At 36.9% G+C, this 6,665-nt stretch overlaps 1 long non-coding RNA gene across 1 annotated transcript in view; it reads right to left on the reverse strand.

Moving 5' to 3' along the window:
* Positions 1-1,441: 1,441 nt before the first annotated feature.
* The window catches only part of LOC144959018 (uncharacterized), a 13,977-nt gene continuing 8,753 nt past the window's right edge, over positions 1,442-6,665 (reverse strand). The window contains exons 3-4 of the long non-coding RNA XR_013642550.1: positions 4,492-4,840; positions 1,442-1,681 (exon numbers count right to left, since the gene is read on the reverse strand). This is a non-coding gene — a long non-coding RNA (uncharacterized LOC144959018). The remainder of the gene's footprint in view (positions 1,682-4,491; positions 4,841-6,665) is intronic.

The following is a 6,665-nucleotide window of genomic DNA, read 5'->3' on the forward strand; positions in this document are numbered from 1 at the left end:
TCTCTCTCTCTCGCTCTCTCTCACACACACACATACACGTATATACACACATATATACATATACATACACACACATGCACACACACACGCACACACACACACACACACACACACACACACGCCATCTATGTTTCTCAATCTCACTCACTCAATTTCACACTTTCTCTTTCTCTCCCTCCTCTCCTTCTCCCCTACAATCTCATTCTGTCTCCGCTCTCTCTCTCTCTCTCTCTCTCTCTCTCTCTCTCTCTCTCTCTCTCTCTCTCTCTCTCTCACACAAATAAATACACATACACATACAGTATATAATTATCACACACACACACACACACGTGTAATCACAGAACAACAATTGCTATATTTGATCGCCACTTAATGATGTGGTATCGACCACTGGAAAAGGCGGGGCACGGGAAAATATTATACTCTGGAAAGACATGCATATAAAAATTTGGCCATAAAATTCGTCCTTCAAATATCGACCCATTAAAATCACCCTCATCTTGACAAAAACTCTCAAACCTGGGACTTCCATGAAGTTCCAAGTCTGAGAGTTTTTAGCAAGATGAGGGTCGTTTTAAACGTTCGATATTTGAAGGATGAGTTTTCTGGTCAAAATTTTTATACACATGTTCTGTCTTTTTTTTCTTTTTTTTTTTTTTTCAGAGTACAGCGGCGTAGATTGAGGAAGGGAGGGGGGGGGAGGAGAGGGGGATCGGAATTACACGGTCAGTAGTACTCAATAGTACTCTCTCTCTCTCTCTCTCTCTCTCTCTCTCTCTCTCTCTCTCTCTTGCATACGCATACACAACCACACACGGCAGAGAGAGAGGGAGGGAGAAGACATCGCATTATAGAGAGAAAGAGAGAGGGAGTGGGATGGAAAAACTAACAATGCTAACCAGTAGATATTTATTTGTCCAATCAAAATACGGGATTAATGACACTTCCCGCAAGCTCACTTGGACAAATATATAGCTGGTTACAATGGGAGCGATCTCTATACTATATTCATGTTTTCGTCCAACCGAGTCATCAATCACATGATTTGTTGTACAACGATTGGACATTTCTCAATGTATCTAAACACGCTGCTTCGTTTATGAAAGTTGTAAACATATCCATGGGTCATGCTGAACACAATGACCAATCGTGATTTTTGATAGTCCAACATCTGTGAATACTTTTCACTATGCGGGTCACTTTGAGCACGTTTTGCCATGTGACCAATGACCTCGAGCATATGGAAAGTTAATATAGATCATGCCCATTGCAAAAATAAATGACGTTGATGTTAATGGTACCCTGCTCTTTGTTTTTGTTCATGATTATTTTTAGACCATGTGGTGCGTCGTGTTTACTTCGAATGTATGGGGGGTTTGCTCATCGTATCTAATTTCATTCAAGTATGATTTTTTCGTGTGTTTGTTTTATATTAAACTTTGATTCATTTATTCATCTATTGTTAATTTATTATTCTCTAAAAGATCAAAGGACTGAGAAAAGAGCGTAAACACATCTCCTACAACCCCATCCTCTCTCTCATCCTCAACAAAATGTCATTTTAACTGTAACGTGAGTACTCACTATGATCCTTGGGGACACGTGACACAAGTTCCAGAGTCGAAATAAAATCCGGGGCTACACGAGGCAGCACAGTCGGTAGCACAGTTACATTGTGCTGGGGAACAAGAAGTGATAGAGAAAAATGTCAATGATAATGATTATATGTGCTTTTCTGCCATGCTGTTAGTATATTTGCATTGTGCTGAGGAACAAAAAAAGATCTTTGTAGAAAATGTCAATGATATGTAATATGTGGTTTTCAGACACATTGTATGTACACTTGCATTGTGCTAAGGAATAAGGAATTATATAAGGAATATTAATGATACTGATAGCATGTGGTTTTCTGCCATAATGTAATTACAGTTGCACTGTGCTGGGGAATAAGAAATGACATAGAAAAATGTGAATGATATTGATGGTGTGTGGTTTTCTGCCACACTGTAAGTACATTTGCACTGTGCTGGGGAACAAGAAGGTTATAGAAAAGAAAATACCAATAACGATGGTATTGAATATGTGCACTTATTGCTATGCTGTAAGCACAGTTGCACTGTGCTGGGGAATAAGAAATGACATAGAAAAGAAAAGGTCAATGTCAATGGTATTGAATATGTGCATTTGTGTGCTATACTGTAAGCACATTTGCACTGTGCTGGGCGGGGAACAAGAGATGACATAGAAAAGAACATGCCAATGACGTACTGACAGTGTCAATCTTCTCAAAAACTCTCAAACTTCGTTGAAGTCCCAGGTTTGAAAGTGTTTGACAAGGTGAGGATCACCGATCGATATGATTGAAGGAAGAGTTTTCTGGCTAAAACTTTAAAGACATTATATTTTTTCAGGGTAAGCCAGGATTTTTGTATCTTCCACTTTGAAGGATTCAGTGTACCGATACGAAGTCTTTAATAAATAATGGCAGAAGATTGAATTGTCACTGTGTCCTTGGCCTTGGGCTAGGCCTGCGGGTGGGGGGGGGGGGGGGGGGGGGGGGAATTCGTGTTGGATGGCATGCTCTGATTACGTTGTAGTCAGCGACAAATTTGGTGGTCTGTCTGGCGACAGGGCTGGATTGAACCACCACACCACAACTACTACCACCATCATCGCCACCACAACTACTACCACCATCATCGCCACCACCACTACTACCACCATCGTCATGCATCACCACCACTACCACCATCATCACCACCACCACCACTACCACCATCGTCACCACCACCACCACTACATCCATCATCATGCTGCCACCACCACAACTGTCACCACCACCACTATCACCCCCACCATCATCACCACCACAACCACCATCGTCACCGCCTCTACTGCCACCACCACAACTGTCACCACCACCACTATCACCACACCATCATCACCACCACAACCACCATCGTCACCGCCTCTACTGCCACCACCACAACTGTCACCACCACCACCATCACCACCACCACCACCACTACAAAAATACCACCACCACCCCCCTCCTTCCTTCCTTTAATAAAAAAAAATCGATTGTACCCCAATTAAAAAAACTGACAATTAATAATCGATAATATGAACAAACGTGACAATTATTAAGAATGACTGTAGCATGCTTAGTGTCAACCCATTTCTCATTCATCGATATTTCTTTTATTTATCGAATTCCAAAAAAATATTAATTAGTTCGCTACTTGAGACTGGATCTGCTTCAGGTCTGTCAAAAGTAGACACGGCGTGGAAAGGGACTGGAAAGATAACCGACTATAAAGGCCTGCATCGACGTGTTTATATTTGAAGGTCTGATAATTCGAATGATTATGGGCTCATTGCTGTGATGGAAATATTGTCAAACCAACGCAAAATATTGTCCATTCACACAGCGGTAACAGTGAATTTCTCATCCTTATTTGGACATTGTAAGAAACTAAGGAGCAGGCACTGCTGGTGTAAGGTACAGATCTCAACAATTGTATATGAAAGCGGTGTAATGGTAGTACGTCTGACCGGTAATCAGAAGGTCTGAGGTTCGATCCCCAGTCGAGGTAGACTGATTTTTTGGGATGGTTTTTTTCATGTATATTTCTTTCCTCTTTTGTCTGGCACCTTTCATACATATTTGAACATTATATTCACTTTCCTTTCCTTGAGTTTTGATTTACGCAGTACCTTTTAAAAAGAAAAGAAAAATGTAAAAGGCCGATGTGAACACATATGCAGGTCTGGTAACCTAAGTTGTTATGGGTAATTGATGTAACGGAAATTCTTTCAAACCAACGTGAAAGGGGCAGCGTGGCTCAGCGGTGTACGGTCTTTGCTTCGTATCCAAAAGGTACCGAGTTTGATCACCCGCCGCTGCGCTGTGTGGCCTTGAGCAAGTCACCTCATCCTAGCTCAATTTGCGGCGCTGCACTGCGGCAGACGCCTGGGTTATTCCAATCTTCCCTTGGATCAGACCCGAGAGACAAATTTCCCCTATGGGATGAATGAAGAGAATTTATTTATTGTATTTATTTATTTATTTATTTATTTATTTATTTATTTATTTATTTATTTATTGTATTTATTTATTGTATTTATATTTATTATTATTTATTTATTGTATTTATTTATTTATTTATTTATTTATTTATTTATTTATTTATTTATTGTATTTATTTATTTATTTATTTATTTATTTATTTATTTATTTATTTATTTATTTATTGTATTTATTTATTGTATTTATTTATTTATTTATTTATTATTGTATTTATTTATTGTATTTATTGTATTTATTTATTTATTTATTGTATTTATTTATTTATTTATTGTATTTATTTATTTATTTATTTATTTATTTATGTATTTATTTATTAATTTATTGTATTTATTTATTTATTTATTTATTTATTTATTTATTTATTTATTTATTTATAAGCTTTAAGCTTTACGACTTACCATTCGCTTGTGTTACCAAGGCAACGAGAATCACCAAAAGGCGAAGTTGAAACAGTTTATTTATATCTGTGGGGATTTCCATGATTCTTGGGTTCTGACGTCATAAGTCATAGGCCATGTGAAAACGTGAAGTTCAATAACACGACCAGGGACGGTTTTTTGTTGTTGTTGTTTTTGTTATATAATATACTCCAGTGATTCCAATATCCGTTATATCAACGAGAACCCTTTGACGAAATGATGATTTTATCAATCTTGCCTTTATTTATTCCCCGAAAGGGTTTGAAGCTTCGGCTGAAGCTTATCTTATCGAAAATATCAACCCGGAAATTAATCCGTTCGATCTGACCTTGGCGTTGCAGAAGGTGATAATCGAGTTTTGAATATCTTTGTATGAGATTACGTATTTATGTATTTATATGTAATTGTAGTAATCCTCAATTGACACATAAACAAGGCACTTTCAATAAAAAATGGATGTTATATTGGTTGATTAAGTGGTAGTTTTTTTCCTTTATAAACTCCGATATTTGTTTCGTTGCTTTTTTTTTTAAGATAACGTGCATAAACAAGTTCGAAATTTTAATTTATGATTTTATACAAATAATATAGGAGTTAATTAAAGGACTGTTTGTTGAAGAATCAACTATGGGATAACAAGAATGGGAGTTTGTGGCCAGTTAATTTTGACCACTGACCTATCAATCAATCAACCGATCGTTGGTTTGGAACGAGCGAGTTCTGGCGTCGATGGAGGATAGGTGGTGACTGGTACCTGTCTTTGATTAATTATAGATGGTGAGCGAACGATTTCTTTGTGGTTCGGTGAATCTATAAGTCCACGTGTGGCGTGTAGCTTGCTGGCTCACTGTGTCGTCAGCGTGCGAAGGACGGACGATAGACAGTAGAATGCTGAACTGAATGATGTTTCTGTCTTATATTATATAGATTTACACGTCTGTTTTGTTTTCTCCGTTTAGAGATGTGTACGGTGCCAGCACTGGTCAGTCAGTGATGCTAAAGGCAGATCCGTTGTAGTTGAGCTACTTTTTATTTTTGAAGCTATGCATGCTGTGGAATAAAGGAATGGACTAGAATTGTTAATTAATTGGTTGTAAGGGTGCGATGAAAGGGTGTTTTGGGGGTGATAGGAATGGGGAGAGAGGAGAAGGGGGGGGGGGGGGGTTAGAGAGGGTTTAAGCGTAGCCATCGTTTTGTTATAACCCGACACTGAAATCCAAAAGGACTGGCAGTTTGACGTCATTATTTGTTTTTTTGCACCGCCTAGTGAGTTGTTAGTAGTGCTATGAAGACAAGTGGTCCCATTGGTTGAACTATGAATACAACTCACGATTTTGTTTTCCTTTTATGGCAAAGGACTTGCATTTTGACGTCATTTTTTTGGTCAGTGTCAGGCTATTTAAATTTCGAAGGCCATTTATTACACGTGACTTCATCCGAACTCAATGACGAGCATTATTTCTGAGGGGTGTCCAGTATTCTCCAAAAAAAAACAAAAACAAAGATTTACAATTCCACCACGGCCAAGAGTCTAAAGAGTAGATTTAAAAGGGTTTACTAGTGGTGGCCGAGGTGAGGGTCTTTGGATTCCAAACGTGATTCCATTCCAGATGGTACGCGGGAAGAAAGAGTTTCGGTATGTTTCTGTTTGGCTATGATCAAATGATGACATCTCTCTTTTTCCAGAACTCCACAAGTCTCCATTATCCAGTCCGGGTGCCTGGAGACGGATTCTTTAAATTTTTTATTCGTACACTATAGGGACTGATTCCATATCCAGGTGTCTCTGTATCCGAACAAAATGCTGGGAAACGGATGTGTTCGGATTGGAGAGATGTGTCTATGATAATAATAATATTAGATTTAATAATACTAATAATAATATGATAATAATAATAATAACAATTAATAATAATAATAATTATAATAATAAAATAATAATAATAATGATGATGATGATGATGATGATAATAATAATAATAATAATAATAATAATAATAATAATGATAATCATAATAATAATAAATAATAATAAATAATAATAATAATAATTATAATAATAATATTAATAATAAAATAATAATAATAATAATAATATAATATAATATATTAATAATAATAATAATAATAATAAAATAAAATAATAATAATAA

This window comes from Berghia stephanieae, chromosome 13, assembly GCF_034508935.2.
Source record: "Berghia stephanieae isolate SIO BIC M18660-M18661 chromosome 13, UCSD_Bste_1.3, whole genome shotgun sequence".
NCBI classification, from domain to species: domain Eukaryota; kingdom Metazoa; phylum Mollusca; class Gastropoda; order Nudibranchia; family Aeolidiidae; genus Berghia; species Berghia stephanieae.